Source organism: Homarus americanus, unplaced genomic scaffold (genome assembly GCF_018991925.1).
Source record: "Homarus americanus isolate GMGI-L3 unplaced genomic scaffold, GMGI_Hamer_2.0 scaffold56333, whole genome shotgun sequence".
Classification (NCBI taxonomy): Eukaryota; Metazoa; Arthropoda; class Malacostraca; order Decapoda; family Nephropidae; genus Homarus; species Homarus americanus.
The window spans coordinates 5,627,171-5,644,590 of record NW_024734940.1 but is presented as its reverse complement, the minus strand read 5'-3'; positions in this window follow the sequence as shown (position 1 = coordinate 5,644,590).

The following is a 17,420-nucleotide window of genomic DNA, read 5'->3' as shown; positions in this document are numbered from 1 at the left end:
TCACCCTCAAGGCAAGTTTATGCTCCTCGAGTTGCTTGCCGACTACAGGAATATTGTACTCTTAATAGGAGAACAGCTAGGTCGGACAAGTTTAACTTCGCATCACATATCTTTAAAACCGGACACAAACCCGATTTACATACCAGCTTACAGACTACCTCATAGTCAGCACGCTGGAGTACAAGACATGGTTCAGGATATGCTAGAACAGGAAGTTATCACATATTGAAAGTCCCCTTTCAATAGCACATTGTTTTTAGTCCCAAAGAAGGATGGTGGTTGGCGCTCAGTCTCTATATTTTTTTTATTTTTTTTTATTGGGCACACCCCTACATCCTGTGTAAGGTGTAGCGCAGAAGCGTTTACAGCGCCCAACAGGGAAGCATGCTAAGTTCATGCTTGCCTTTATGTCTCATGAGTTAAGGGCGTAGAAGCCTGAAGGATCAAGGGCTTAGAAGCCTGATGAGTCAATCGTTTTTGTCAAGTTATTGGAAGCTCCAACAACTTTCCCTGAATACGAATTCGCAACTTTCGATTTACAACGGGTACCTACTTTACTGCTAGGTGAACAGGGACCAATTGGGGCTAGGAAGTATGTCCAAACAACTTTTCCACCGGCCCGAGAATCGAACCGTGACATCTTCTACACAAGCCCCCCGCGCTCAGTCATTGATTTTCGGCGCGTCAACGAAGAGACTATCCCGGATACGTACCTGATGCCTGTCCTGAGCGATATATTGCAATCTTTAGATAAGGATAATGCTGTTTTTAGCAGCCTTAATCTTCTTAGCCTATATTGGCAAATTCCTCTTGACGAGAAATATTGTGAGATCACTGCCTTTCAGGCAGACTAGCACGCTGGCATCTGACCATTCAAAAATTCGCCCCAGTGTTCAAGTACTTACCGGGACGAGTGAACGTGGTCGCCGACGCTTTGTCCAGAAACTTAGCACCAGTGATGTCTGAATCTTCGTTCACTCTCTCGCAATTGCGGGATGAACAACGACTAGATCCCTTGTGGTCTACAGTTGGGGGAGGAGGCTAATCTACCAAAGTTACTTCTTCCGTTTAGTCAATTTGAACTCCGACAGGACATACTCCATCGCTCCAAACAGACAGCTCAGGGTATTGTTACGCAAATTGTCGTACCTGATACACTACGTGCAACGACATTAACGTTGTACCATAATGTACCTCAAGCAGGCCACCCTGGGTGTGACAAATGCCTTGCGGATATCACCAAACAATATTTTTGGAATTACAATAAAAAGAGACAGAGAAGAACACACTGCTTTATCGTATGCGCAGCACAGAGATACTACTTTTCCCACTGCTCCAATGCTCAAATATCCTACACCGGAACGTCCGTTTGACAGTCCCCATTGCCTTGTTACAACTTCTGAGGAGTCACGCACTGGTGTGTGTCGATCATTTCTCTAGATTTGTGATTTTAGTCCCATTGCAGGATAAATCAGCCGAATCTGTGGCTCACGTCCTACTGATGCTTCTCATATGCCATTTTATTACTCCCAAGGTTCTTCTCTCCGACAACGGAGTAGAGTTCAAGAATCAACTTTTATCACAAATATGTCTGCAATACGGCATCCAACAAAGCTTCATCACAGCTTATCATCCACAGGCAAATGGCCTCGTTGAAGGAACCAATCACAAAATCCTAGAAATTCTTCGTCATATTGTAAGTCCAATGCACAATGCATGGGAGGATTTGTTACCTCAAGTCGCAGCCTCTATTAACGGGTCGATCAATAGCTCCACGGGCAAGTCACCATACTATATTACTTATGGCATAGATAAACGTCAGCCCTATGATGTATTTACAGGCAAACCCCGCCCTGTCTACAACGTGGACGATTTCGTTGCAAAGCGAATCAGCGTCTTCACAGACATCCATGGTCTAATGATTTATAAGCAACACAAACAGGCTAAGCCTATAACACTAGAAATAGGCAATGCTGTCTGGTTAAAAACCCTGAGTGGATCTCCAAACTTGCGCCCAAATTTTCAAGTCCATTCCTAATTACCGCCAAGGAAACGCAACAAATTTAAAATTTTGAAACCAAACACACAAACCTCAAAGGTAGTACATACGGACAGACTTAAAAGGATACACCCAGAGTTACTCCTCAGGGATGTCAACGATATCCCGGACAAACCTGTTCAAACCACAAACACATCAAGTACACCAGCTGTATCTAATGATTATTGTTTAAAACTTCGTTCTGCTAAACAATTGTAAGACGATTCCACCTCCTTCAGAATGTCCTGGATCGTAATTCCCCTATTCATTTGTGGCGCCACTGCATCGACGCCTGCGGCCATGGAAGTTCTGATAGTAGAGCGGATAATGGAAATATCGTGCAAATGGTGATACAAGCATGAAATTTGGCATGATTATACCCTAGGGGCTACTTGTCAAATCTGCCTAATTGGCCATTTGGAAATCTGTTACGATTGTCCACTGTTAGTTTCTGTTTTATGTATAAAATTCGTTGTTTTCCGATGGTGTGTGGGTGTCTCGGGCAGCTTCGCTCACTACTCGCCCACACCAACTGAGCCCTTATTTAAGTATTAACTTTGTTTATTACATTGTATTATGTTTTATTGCATTGTTTTATTACATTAGGTTTGTACAGTCACGTTCAAGATTCTTCGAACACTGCTGGAGACAGCTGGCAACTCAAGGCCGTTTGTTTACTATACTACGTAGTAAAATTATGAATGAATGTAAACGTGATCGGTGATTGGTTACTTAGTTCCCTGTTGCTTAATTAATGGTTGGGCTTTGTTGTTTCGCTTTATATTATGCCTTTCTGCTAGTATATACTGCTAATTTGATTTTAAAATGGATAGAGCAATGAGCCAACGGGAAAGCATATGCACGCACCGAGGGAAGCATAACTTCTTCGAGTATTTCTAAATACTGTTCAGCTGTGAATCTTCCTTTTATGTCAGTCAGCTCTCCAACTCCGTGCAAATATATCCATCCCCAAACATTGCAAGTCACATGGCCACTCCTTGCTTCCTCATAAATATGCTGTCTAGCATATCGGGTGTTGTTCCTCCTCCAGCAATGCAACCTTCCGTGAGAGGTAGATGAGAAAGTTTTTTCGTCAGTGAACATTATTCTTCCCCAGAAGTTTAAGCCTTCTTCAGCATATCGTCGAGCAAACTGCAACCTGCCCTCGCGATGTCGCTTATTTAACTTCTCCTTGGTGGCGGGAGTTCTATGGTGAATGCCTCCTTCGTAAAGTCTTCGCCTGATTGTTAAAGGGGAAATATTTAATTGTAGATCCTCTCTTATTGAAAATGAAGTCTTGAAGGGGTTGGCCTCAGCGAAATTCCGGATGGCTTCAACTTGTGCAAGTGTTGTTCTGGGCGGCATTCCCGTCCTGTGGTGGTCCTTTAAACTTCCCTCCTCTTCCCATCGCTTAACCCAATTCTCGTGCAATTTCAGTGGGTGAAAACCCAGCCTCATTCATGCCGATTATTCTTCCACGTTCAGTGATTTTCTGCGTGTGGTATTCCATGTTGGCAGGGTCCTTCTACAATTGAGGGAGTGGAAGGGTAGTCAGCACTGACAACACCTCTGTCTACCCCACCTTCCCGCCAATAACGTCAGCGTTATATATATATTTAATATGCATTTATAAAATAATAAACGAATAAATAAATAAATAGGATACAAATTTATAATACATCATACACATTTTTGGAAAAAATTTTAATATTTTTTTTAAAGACACCAGACTAAACGTGACGTAATCGACACAAGTCAGAAACAAGGATTTAGGGGGGAGGGGGGCGCAAAGAGTCACTCAACGAAAGAAATGCCATTTGCTGCTTACAATATTCATAGTCTTGGAATGACAATGATATTGCTAGATAATGGCTTGTAAAAGTATTAGGCATATGCTACAGTACTAATTCACACCATCAGACGGATGGTTCGTAAGATTAATTACCATCACCTTCAAGTGAACAATGTCATTATTAAATACAGACACAGACTGACACACACACACACACACACACACACATACACACACACTCCACATGCGCACACGCACAAACAGGGAAATAAAACAGCAGTTTGTGTTGCAAGAAATCAGCGTCTTTAGAAAGAAGTTTTGTTTAGCATCGGTTAGATACAACTGGATTAAATACCCGAAAGGGATTAAACGTTTGAAGACAATATTAGTATAAATTAATGATAAACAGGCAACCTCATAAACAGCCTGCACGCAGCTGTGCCCGATGCATGATGTTCTTTAACATACTTACCGATTTTTACTTATGTTTATTTATCTAATGTTACGAGTTGGGGATTTAGAATATAGTTAAAAGTCTACCCAGATCCCAACAGGCAACAACAATAAAAAAAACCAAAGACAATCGGACTATAAAAGGGTAGACAAAGGATGCGAGTTTATGTTGTGTATAATAAAGTACCATAAATTCCTTAACAAAATATTCAGCTTTCTATAATTTACCCTTAACCATACTTAACCTAAACATTAACAGTATATACATGTTTATACAACATACAATAATTTGAAGCAAGGTGGAGGTGGGGAGGCAATATAAGATTACAAGTAAGGCTGAGTATTGTAGACGGTGGTAGGTAGTCACTGTGCCGTAGGTTTCCAGGATAGGTGATCCTGTGGTCACTTCCCAGAGTGAACTGAACTCTCATCGAACTGGAGCTGATGAAGAAGACTTGTAGGAGGTGACGCAACAACCAGGATATGGAGAAGGGAAACCCCGGAGTGGTAACTAAGAGTAGTCATACTCGTGTTTCGTCCCTAGATGGCGTTGCTCGTGGTGCTGGGTAGGTAGATCAGGATAATAGATGGCGTGGTTCGTAGTGCTGGGTAGGTAGATCATGACAATTGGTGGCGTGGTTCGTAACACTAAATATAAATTCATATAGGTTGGCTCATTGCTCTATCCATTTCAAAATCAAATTAACAGTATATACTTGCAGAAAGGCATAATATAATGCCAAACAACAAAGCCCAACCATTAATTAAGCAACGGGGAACTAAGTAACCAATCACCGATCACGTTTTCATTCATTCATAATTTTACTACGTAGTATAGTAAACAAACGGCCTTGAGTTGCCAGCTGTCTCCAGCAGTGTTCGACGAATCTTAAACGTGACTGTACATAGATTAAATATGTGGAATTAAAGTCAGGAGGGTAATTTAAATATAATTTTGTATTCTAGCCAATCAGGATATGTTACGTCAGTATTTGGCGGTAAAAGGTGACGTCGGTGACCAGCTGGTAGTCGGTAGTCAGTCTAGGCACAGCTGTCTTTAAGTTAAGTAATATACTCTCTCTCTTATGTTTTGGGTGTTGGCATTTGACTATTGTGATTTGTGTTTATTGATATTGTGTGATAATGTTGGACCTTCAGTCTTACTCAGCCACTTCCAAACATCTTGTCGTATTATTGTTGTTTTAGTGTTTGTTGAATATAACATTATTAATTAAATCTACTTCATGAATTTCAATATACCCCATAGTAATGGGTTGATGAATTTGGTGGCATCTATTCCTGGATCTACTGTATAGTACAAAGAGAAATTGGAATTTGTGATATTGTTACACCCTATGAGGCCAAGGGTCGTAATAAAATCCAAGATGGCGGCCATTTTTCAAGATAGCTGCCAAATTGACCTTCGAAAGATGATTTTTCTTATAGAAATTGATGTAGTTGGTCAATCTAAATGATCTTAGTGCCGATATGTATGTTTTCAAGCATGCTCAGATATTTTTTTTTCTATTTCTGATGCTCTCAAATATATATTTGTCTTATTTATGACTGGTTTTATGTTTTTTTCCAACTAGGTGAGGGTAGCATGCAGAGGGTCTCTGCATGTGAGGGAGTGATTGTCGGGCACTACCAGGGCACACTGGTGACATCACTGCTGTGCAACCCAGCATGGGGTTCAGTGTCAGCTAAAAACATGCATGTCATACTGCAACAGCTTAGTGTCCCAAATGCTGCTTAACCAACCCCAAATCAGTTAAGCAGCCGCACCTGAATTGACAGGATGTGCCAGCGCGGGAGAGCTGAGCCAAGGATAACGGGGTTCTAGTTATCTGGATGGTGTACAGATCGCACGTGACTAATGACACTGGATGAACGATCTGACTAGGTGTAGGGCAAAAGGCATGAACCTAGTTGTATCCCATACAAGAAAGTGCTCATCAGGGTGGTAAAAGGATAAACCCTCGGCTCTGAAGATCAAAAATAGTTATGGACACAAAATCTACCAACAAATCATTCCTCACTGACTGGGCAAAGTGTTGTCTTTGTCAACAGGATAAGAAGGAAGATCTTAAGCCTCCACTGCAAATCCTGCCAAAAAAGGAGATGACGGTTACAAGAGCTTGGCAAGTAATATTCTTCTATTTCATTCAATCAATGTACAGCCAATCAAGATTGCCCCTGCAAGACTTGTTGAAGATGATGGGATAGAGGAGACCTTGAGGAGAAACAAGGCACAGTATCATGAGAGTTGCAGACTTCTGTTCAACAATACGAAGTTAAATAGAGCTCAGAAAAGGCGAACCTCTGCAGTTGCTACAGAGGAGAGCAGCAGTAGCAAGATACCACGAATGGTAAGAGACCCCAAAGCAACAGAATGCTTTCTATGTGAGGAAGAAGACATGCAATGATAATGAAACTTAATAAAAGATTGAATGATTGTGTGAAGACACTTAGCGATGGAAAACTCCTTGCCAAACTAAGTGCAGGAGATGTTGTGGCACAAGAACCGAAGTATCACCCTCGCTGCCTGGCAGACCTGTACAACCGAGAAAGAACACACCGAAATGCTCATGAGCAAGAAGAAGCACAAGAGCTTCATCCGAACAAGGACGCATACCCAAGTGAAGGTACTGAACCACCCATTTTAAGACTTCCTGACCTGGTCACACTCTACAGACAGAGACTTGAGCAGCTGGGTGTTGGATCGCCCGATGTTCATGCTACTCGACTGAAGGACCAGCTGCTTTTTCACATCCCCCAGCTGCAAGCTCGTCACCAAGGAAGAGATATCCTACTGGCCTTTGAGAAGGATGTTGGCTCAATCCTGGCACAAGCAAGCAAATACGGTGACGCGATCCATCTGGCCAAGGCTGCTGGGATGATACGACGGGACATGGTTCAGCACAAGTCACACTTCAGCAGTACATTTCATGAAGGATGCATTGAACAGGCTGTTCCACCATCACTGCTTCAATTTGAATGCATGATCGAACATGGTGCAGATATCAAATAACAACTCCAGCATGGCGCATCGAAGTTTGACCTTGCTATATCACAGCTCTTGCAGTACAACTACTTTGCCAACTACAAGGTAGGAACACAAATCCACAGACACTCCAAGGACCATGAGACACTTTTTGCTATCTACGTCGGCATCTCTTTTCCCGCAAGCAGAGACAATATGACTCCATTCCACCAACCCAGGCAGCCCTCAAGGAACATGCAAAGCGGGCTGCCTACCAGGCTGGTATCATCTGGAGCCAGGCAACAATCTCCAATCCAGAAACCAGCAGTCCTGTCAAGTGGGGATGGACGCAGAAGGGAGAGGCATGGCAGATACGTTGGACGACTCTTCCCCCGATTGCGACATGCTGTCAGGAGCTGACCAAATGTTCCTGTAAGAAAGACTGCAACCAGAGATGCAAATGCTTTCGCTCTGGACTTTCCTGCACAGCACTTTGTAGCTGCATATGTGAACAGCAGTAAATGCATTAAGATGTACTGTCAGGAGAAGTCACAGGAACCAGTGCTAATTGTGAGTACTTTTTTTTAGTAAGTTCTTTTTTGTTATATTTTTTTTTTTACTAAAAGTGTTATTTTATGTTGATAAAAATGTTACAATGGACTTAAAACTAAAAAAAAATCCTCTGAGCAAGCTTGAAAACATACATATCGACACCAAGATCACTCAGATTGACCAACTACATCAATTTCTATAAGAAAAATCAACTTTTGAAGGTCAATATGGCGGCTATCTTGAAAAAATGGCCGCCATCTTGGATTTTCAAATGGCCAATCAGGCAGACTTGACTAGTAACCATTAGAGAATTACCATGCCAAATTTGGTGCTTGTATCACCATTTGCATGATTCTCTTGAAAAATTGCATTTAGCTGCCCCACTATGAAGCCAGGTGCCCTAGCCACACCCTTGGGACTAGTTATCATTGAAGACGTCGTGACAATAAAATATGAGCTGCACGGTTTACTAATTATTCCGGGCCAGATGAGGTCTATTGATGCCCACCTCCAGTCAGCTCTGGGCACCCTCGAAACTCTACGTGAACGTCCTAACATTTCTACAATGGTAGCACGAAATATAAATCAATCAGCTACTTCGTCTCAGGACCCTTTACAAGAATATTGTCACAGGTGGATGCTGTATTCCACTATTCATTGGTAGCAGTGGATGATCCTAGGGTGTTGTCGCAGTGTAAATCATCATACCTATATTTATGTACTGTATGTCCGGCCTACTCATTCGCATTTATTCCTGCTGCAGAAGGGATATGCGAACTGGCGTTCATACAAACAAACGCTCGCACAGCGTTGAAACAATGTACTTATACACTTACTTCCAAGAAAACGGTGTTTTATACACATCTTCATAATGTGCAATATTTTTTCTCCTGCGGAAACCAGTTTCATTTTACGGTGCCAGGATGGTGGTAAGCACTTAGTCGTTCAAGGTTATTATATGGCTCCGGACTATTGTGAACTCACCGATACTTCATTGAAAACGTTGCCTTCCCATCAACATTTTGTATCGAATTTAAATCTAACTTCGGATTGGATTCCTTTGTTTCCTAATCCTAATATGACTTTCAGTGAACTTAATAGTTTCAGATAAATTTAAGTTTATTTTTTATCTGAAGGAAACTCATTTTGCTTCTTTAGATGATGACCTGCCATTTTATTTTTCACCAGGTTTTGCTATTCTCAGCTTAACTGTTCTCACTATTGTGCTGATATTAGTAGTGATATTTCTGTGTTGCTATTTTAAGTCCGTATCATGTAAATTCACCATTGTCCAATATATATACTCTCCCGTAAGGCACTTCAGACTAGGAATACAGTAGTTGCTCAACCCACGGTCGCAGCTTCCTCAGTTTAGTGTCTCCACACACTTACATGTAACATGGGTAGGTATATCTATAGAGCTTTTCTGCGAGGTTAGTTAACTCCTCATGGATCTCGAAGGGTGGTGGCCAACCAATGTCTTAGCCCCTATCTAACAGGCAGTAATACTTATATAAATGTGGGTTATATACAATAGGTTTATATAATTACATCACCCACGGTAACTTTCCTGTGAGCCTTAAGTAGTCAACCATTGGACATGTGACAGTATATTTCCACTGAACTCTCGTCTCTTGACTGCAGTCATTGTAACAATAATAACAATAAAAAAATATTATCAATTTTGTATTCCTTTATTTTATTTTGTTCTTATTTTTACTCTTTCACTTCTTTCGTTATTATCATTCTCTTTTCTTCTGTATTCGTTCTATGTTCGTTACTCTGTAAGATGTTGGAGGTGCAGGAAGAATTGAGGAGGGAGGGAATTTTTAGTTTAAAAAATTGATTGGCAAAGCTTGTAGTACAGTTTGCCTATTCTGAGTAATTCAGTCAGGTCTTGACACTGAGGGTGGTATCACTCCTCACTGCCACGCACGACAGAGGTTCATACACAAAGAAATTCATCATATTCATTAACCGCTATATATTTAGAGGTCAGATTCATGTGGGTAATGTCACTGTTCACTGCCATGCAGGACAGAGGTTCGTACACAAAAAAATGCATCATATTCATTAGCAGTATATATAGGTCAGTGGTTCACATACATTGCACATCATATTCTAATTGAAGACTAATCAGTGTGGGCGAGCAAATTTGGGATAAACAGCAAGAATGCCCTCAAGCACCCCCGATTCAATGTAGTAATTACAAAGTTCAAGATACAATAAGTCAGGTGGCCTGAAGTCTTTGACAGTATCACATTCAATAACATAGTGTTCAAGTGTATGCTTTAAAGGTTTATCACAAAGTTTACATGCTGAGTGTTCCGGTATGGGTACAGCGTTACTAACCTGTCAGATGTGTCTGTATCCTAGCCTAATTACTAATGCTACAACTGCCAGGTCTCACTGCATTTCTCACTTCTTCTAGATCAGAGTTCATGATTCTGACTTGAATGTCTTTAAGTACAGCATTGGACAGGCCAAGGTCACGGTCAACATTTTCTTTCTGACATGCCTCATTGGCCAGTCCATCAGCACGGTCATGATACCTGATTCCAACATGGGACGGAATCCACACAAATTCGATAAGAAAGTTGTTCTCATTGGCAGTTATCACATTCCTTTTAATATCACATGCAACTTTAGACATAGAGCCTGACGGGCTGTTCATTGATTTCAAAGCATGTGAGTCACAGAATATCACCCACCTCCATTTTCTTTAAGGTAGTCTGTGGCTAAGTAGATTCCAGTTAGTTCAGTTTGTGTTGTGCTGGCCCAGTTGTTCAGCCTTTGCTTGTTTGACACTATCATCTCTTTTTCTTTATATATTACAATTGCACAGCCTGTTCTACCTGTGTTTGTCAGTAAAAGCACATTCACTTGATTTAATACTCTCTATGTGTCTGTTAATAGTTTCTAGTGTGACACATCTCATCACATCGGTGTTTAACATTTGCTTACTACCAACAGGAGTGTAATTAATAGGAACTGATATATCCAGCCAAGGAGGAATGGCGTTGATGGGTTCGTCTGGGGTGATTGAGACATTCAGTTTCAAGAGATCTGCAACACTTTTTATGAAGTCACGCCCCCAAAGAGAGTCTTTTGTGGAAGGTTAGCGAGATAGTCGGGATTACTTAGATAGAACATCAACTCAGTTTGAGCTGTAGTTTGGGGACCATTGTTCTTCAAAACTTTGACACAAAACATGGGTTTAAGTAGAGCTATCCTCTCAGATAGGGAGGGCAGTCCGAGCTCTTTCCTCATGTTTACAATTCTGGTTGATTTTGGGCAACCTAGAATGATGCGCATGGCTTCATTTTTCACTACCTCAAGGCTGTTGAGTTGTTTAGGCGGAATAGTCACAAGATGGAGAGCATGATAGTCAACTACAGAACGAATGAAGTGAAGATAGAAAGTACGAGCATAGGAGCGTTAATTCCATAGCCCTTGCCAACAAGGGTTCTGAGGGAGAGAGGGAGGTACTTGTTTATGTTTGAGGCTGGTTGAGGGGTGTTAAGGAATGTGGGTATGGTGAGGCCTACAGTAGCCCCTAACACCAGAGGGTAAGCTGATATGGGGGGAGAGAGAGAGGGAGAGAGAATAACTGGGGAGTAAAACTATGTTATTTCTAATGGGTCACTGTATCACTGCATAATACCAAAGACATGCATGACAATATTTACTCAACACAAGGGAATTGAGAACTAATCATAACGGTTCTTTATTTATTAAAGATGTTACTCAAAATGAACAGTTACACTTTCAAAACAGTAACTTATCTTCCTAGTTAGCTAACCAGGAGACACATGAATCACAATACATTTCGTGAAATGGATAAAACCTGAAAGGTACTCACATTATACCCCGCCATATGAGATGACACCCACGCGCACCCACACTTAACTCTAACTGGCCCTCGGTCAGTCTGTTCCTGTCTCTCACGCCCACTAAACGTGTGCCTACGAAGCTAATTGCACATACACTTCGGCCATAACTCGCTGTCACAGCTCATAGCATTAATTACAGTGATATCCTAGTAATTGTGCAATAGTTTATTTTCTTAATAAATGGAGAAAAGGCCATTTTGGTTTAAAAATTTAACCCATAAACATTTATGGATGTTGCTTTCAGTTCAACTCTAATTAGTGATTCCACAGGTAACCGGAAACTGCAACAGACGCCCTCACCTTGGAGACGATCACTCCACTCCGTAACGCTTGAAGAAGCACCTCACGAGGTTTTAATACTTTTGAGTTAGACCGACTGCATACCGAGGCAGAAAAGTGCCAGCGCCGGAAAGATGCTGACGCCTCTCCTTGTGCACTAGATGTAGCCCTCCACACATGCAGAATCTGTGGATTGCCCTGTCATTCCCGTATCGGCCTCTTTGAGTCACTTCAGAGCCTACCAATGAAGGTGACATCCTTAATGACTCATTTCATTTATCATAGCTGGATGATCGTCATAGTCCATTTCGAGTGACAGCAAAGTAGTAGTAGTAGTAGTAGTGGCAAAGGATAATGTCAGGGCAGCTGCAGGGAACCTGCAAGTTTGTGCTGGCCACCATGTTGGAGGGGAAGCTGCCATTCACGCCATGAAAACGATATTTGAGCAGCGTGTTTGTGTGGTAGTTCTCCTGGTTGACGCTTCCAGCTCATTCAACACACTAAACCAAAAAGCTACACTGCACACCATCAATATAAAGTGTCCAAGCTTTGCAATGTATGTTGAAAATTTTTTTAGGAACCCATCAGACCTCTGTATAACAAACAACAAGGCTCTAAGAGGAGATACTATCATACAACAACTGAAGGAATAACGCAGGGGGACCCTGTTGCAATAGCAATGTATGCAATAGACCTATCCGTGCTCCAATACACAATAAAATTTGAAAGAACCGCAGTCGAGCAAGTGGCGTATGCTGACGACCTTACAGGAGCAGGAAAGTGGAGGGCACCAAAAAGTGGTGGGTCCTGATAATATCACATGGCCCACAAATAGGATACCTCTCAAATGCCAGCAAGTCCTTCCTCATTGCGAAACCAGAACACTATAAACGGGCAGAGGAGGTGTTCAATAAAAGTGAGGTCAACATAACAAAGGATGGCCAAAGACACCTAGGTGCAATAATCGGCACGAAAGACTTCAAGACCGAGTACGTCACGAGAAAGGTAAATGAGTGGGTCATGGAAATCCAACCTCTGTCGGATATTGCTAAAACAGAGCAACATGCGGATTTTGAGGCATTCACCCACGAAGTCAAGCATCGCTGGAACTACCTGATGTGCACGTTCCCTGATATCGGGCCCCTCCTCCACCCTCTGGAAGAAGCCATCAGCGTCAATTTCATTCCCAAATTATTGAAACACATTCACTTAACCCCAGCAGAAGCGTCACTCCTTGCACTACCACCGAGAAGGGGAGGAATGGAATTGACCAATCCAGAGGAGATTGCTGCCACGGAACATCAAAACTCAGTCAAGCTCACGGCAGCATTCACCGACCACATAGTAGCTCAAAAAGCAACAGGTGAGGTGGATACCAGCGAAGTAAACAAGATTCGACGGTCCATTACGACAGAACAACTGCACGGCCAATGTGATAAGCTGCAGCAAATGATGCTGCAAGTGCCAGAGAATTTAAAAAAAAAGTAGCTATAGCGCAGGAGGTGGGCGCCTCGAACTGGTTAACTACGTTACCGATAAGGATAAAAGGTTTCAGTCTTAACAAACAAGAATTTACAGATGCCATTCCTATAAGGTACGGTAGGCCAGTAGAAAGTCTGCCCTGCCAATGCATGTGTGGCTCTTCCTACGAAGTCGACCTCGCCATGGTATGCAAGAAAGGGGGCTTCGTATGCATGAGGCACGACGAAGTAAGGGATCTCACTGCAAATATGTTGAAGAAAATCTGTCATGATGTCAGGGTAGAACCGACCCTCCTTCCATTGGACGGTTAGAATTTCCAACATAGTACTTCAAACACATCAAACGAAGCCCGTGTGGACGTCAGTGCTCCAGGATTCTGGACGCGGGGACAGAGAGCCTTCTTTGACATAAGGAGTTTTTCTCCCATGGCCGCATGTCACCGCAACCTAGCTCTCGATGCAGCACACAGGAGGAACAAGAACGGCAAGATTGTGGCAAATTGGGAGGGAATTCAGAAGTTTGATCAAGGCAGCTTCACTCCTCTGGTAATCACAATCTCTGGTGGGATGGGACCAAGTGCATGATGCTTCTATGCCAGACTCGCGGAGGTGTTATCCGAACAGAAGCAGCAGCCCAGAAGTTATGTTACAGCCTGGTTGAGATGTCGACTGGCCTTCTCTCTCCGTAGGTCTGCCTCAGGGGAACGAGAGCTTCGGCCTCAAAGCCGACAACAGCTACATATATTGACTACGAGACAACAGTCACTCAATGCCGCATAGATCTGCGGCTCAACTAACTCAACACAGCTAAGGTAGCTACTTATGTATTAGGATAGTTAATTTTAAGGAAATAAAATGGCGGTTAAGGTGTGGCTATTGGGGGAGGCTGGAGGCCAAGTTTAATAAAAAAAAAAAGTGTTAGTAGTAGTAGTAATAGGGCCAGCACGGCGTGGGTGTGGTGGAGTGTCCTCCCTGATCTAAAGTGTTATTGGAGGGGACATATTCGGAGTGTGGGAGCGGGAATTTCACAGTGTGTCGGTGAATATCGGATGTCACCCTAAGCATTGTCACCGAAGGTTCTTCTCATCCCTTACGGCATTAATCGCAAATATTCCGTGTGTTCACCGGCGATCACCAAGCGAGTTGTGAGTATTTTGTGGGACGGCTAGTGCAGGTGCCAGGTGCCAGTGCCAGTGTCAATAGGCCTACTTTGGCAGGGGTGGCATCGAGACTCTTGCCCCTATGGGGCCAAGTGTTCTACGCTTGCGGTCGCCTCCCCCAAGTAACGGACACTTCATGCAGTGAAGGCGGACCAAGTGAGTATATATAACTAATATGACATCAGTGCGACCATAGAAATAGTGGTTATTTCTGCCAAGGTTATATATAAACAAGTGTTAGGTGTGACAATTATTGCTCCCAGTGTATCATTCTGATGTGTGGATTGTCGCCCACAGGGGGGTGGCCTACACACCCATGCGCGCACTTATGACCCTACTACCTGGACACAGCAGTCCAGCCTGTCACCTCTCCGCCCTTTCCTCATAAGAACTAGTTTGTTCTCCTGTATGGGACCAAAGCAGATGTCGGAGGCAGACGTAACTGTCGCCCAAGGTGCAGAACACTAGGCCGGGTAACGGACATTGTTGCGTTTGTGCTAGCCAGTACCAAAATTGCACTAGCTGTGATTGTGCGAGAAACAACCGACCATGTGTGGTTTGCAAAAAGGGGAACAATTGTCGGAACCCACATGGCAGGGAGCCGACAGAGGAGGCCACAGTGGATATTGCCGGGACCCAACCGCCCGATGATATCCTAAATGATAGCAGTGAGTCTACTCAACCTGAAAACGTAGAATTAATAAAAGCTGCTCCAATAGTAGCAGATATCCACGAGGTGAATGAGAGACAGCCACCACAGTGGAATGGCATGTCGGTGGAAAATGCGGACATATGGGTTAAAGAAACTTACTCAGAAATTGCCATGTGGTCACCAACTAACCTGTTTGAACCACACAAAGGTGCGGCAACCAAAGAAATGATTAGGGAGATGATTCGCCTCATAACTGAGTACACTCAGGACTGCTTCCTTGCCCCTTTAGCTCTTCAAATACTGGCAATAATACCACATCTATTCTGTCAGAGGACACACACAAATACTAAGCACAAAGAAAATGCGGCAGCAATGAAGAGAAAATTGACAATGTGGCAGAATGGGGCACTTGATGATCTCCTATGTGAAGCAAGAACACTGCAGGAGAGACTAAAATTTATAGGAGACAGAAAGCAAAACACCGATGACGTTTCAAGAAAGTTTGGAAACAAAATATTTGTGAGAAAAGTGTCTTTGATGGTAAGATTTCTTACAGAGGAATCCTCCGGTGGGGTTCTGCCAATAAATAGAGAGACATTAAAACAACTGAAAGAAAAACATCCCCCTGCAAGAGAAGATGAAGGCATCATGTTCTAGGGTGACTATATCCCACCAAATGCTCTCCTGTTCGAGAAAATAACAGGAGGGATGGTGTGGAAAAAGTTACTGAAGACACGAGGAGGTGCCGGCCCTTGAGGTCTGGATGCAAACGGTAGGAGAGTCATCCTCAGCACTAACAAGTTTGGCCCCGTAGCAAGTGATCTCTGTACTGCCATTGCCGTCCTTGCAAGAAAGCTGGCATCCTCGTACTGCCAACAAGTCCATGCTCTGACGGCCTGCCGCCTCAGTCCCCTGGATAAGAATACAGGATGTAGGCCTATAGGGGTGGGGGAAGTGCTGAGACGGATCATCGGAAAATGCATAATGGAGGTGGTAAAGGATGATGTCAGGGCAGCAGCAGGGAACCTGCAAGTTTGTGCTGGCCACCAGGCTTGAGGGGAAGCTGCCATTCACGCCATGAGAACGATATTTGAGCAGCGTGATTGTGAGGCCATACTCGTGATGGAAGCTTCAAATGCATTCAACATACTTACCCGAAAGGCCGCACTGCACAACATCAAGATCAAGTGTCCAAGCTTTGCAATATATGTTGAAAACTCCTGTAGTAATCCATCAGACCTCTATTTAGTAAACAACAAGACTCTAAGAGGTGATACCATCATACAGTCAACTGAGGGAACAACGCACGGGGACCCTGTTGCAATTCCAATGTATGGAATAGGCCAATCCGGGCTCCAAAACACAAAAAATTGAAACAACAGAGGTCAAGCAAGTGGTGTACGCTGATGACCTTACAAGAACAGGAAAAGTGGAGGACATCAAAAAAGTGGTGGGACCTGGTAAAATCACGAGGTCCACAAAAAGGGTACTACCCAAACGCCGGCAAGTCCTTCCTCATTGTGAAGCCAGAACATTATGAACGGGCAATGAAGGTGTTCGGTGGAAGTGAGGTCAAAACAACAAAAGAGGGCCAAAGAGACCCACGCGCAGTAATTGCCACGACGGACTTCAAGACCAAGTACGTAACGGGAAGGGTGAATGAGTGGGTAAGGGAAATCCAAGCTCTGTTTGAGATTGCTAACACAGAGCCACATGCGGCTTTTGCGGCATTCACCCATGGAGTCAAGCATCGCTGGAACTACCTTGTTGCGCACTATCCCTGATATCGGACCCTCCTCCACCCTCTGGAAGAAGCTATCAGCGTCAATTTCATTCCCAAATTAGTGAAACACCCTCACTTACCCCCAGCAGAAAGATCACTCCTTGCACTACCACCGAGACTGGGAGGAAAAGGATTAATAACCAATCCAGAGGAGATTGCTGCCACCGAACATCAAAACTCAGTTAAGCTCATGGCAGCCCTCACGGACCACATAATAGCTCAGAACGCAACAGGGGAAGTGGATACCAGTGAAGTAAACAACATTCGAAGGTCCATTACGACAGAATAACAGCACGGCCAAGGTGATAAGTTGCAGCAACTGTTACTACAAGTACCAGAGTATTTGAAAAAAAA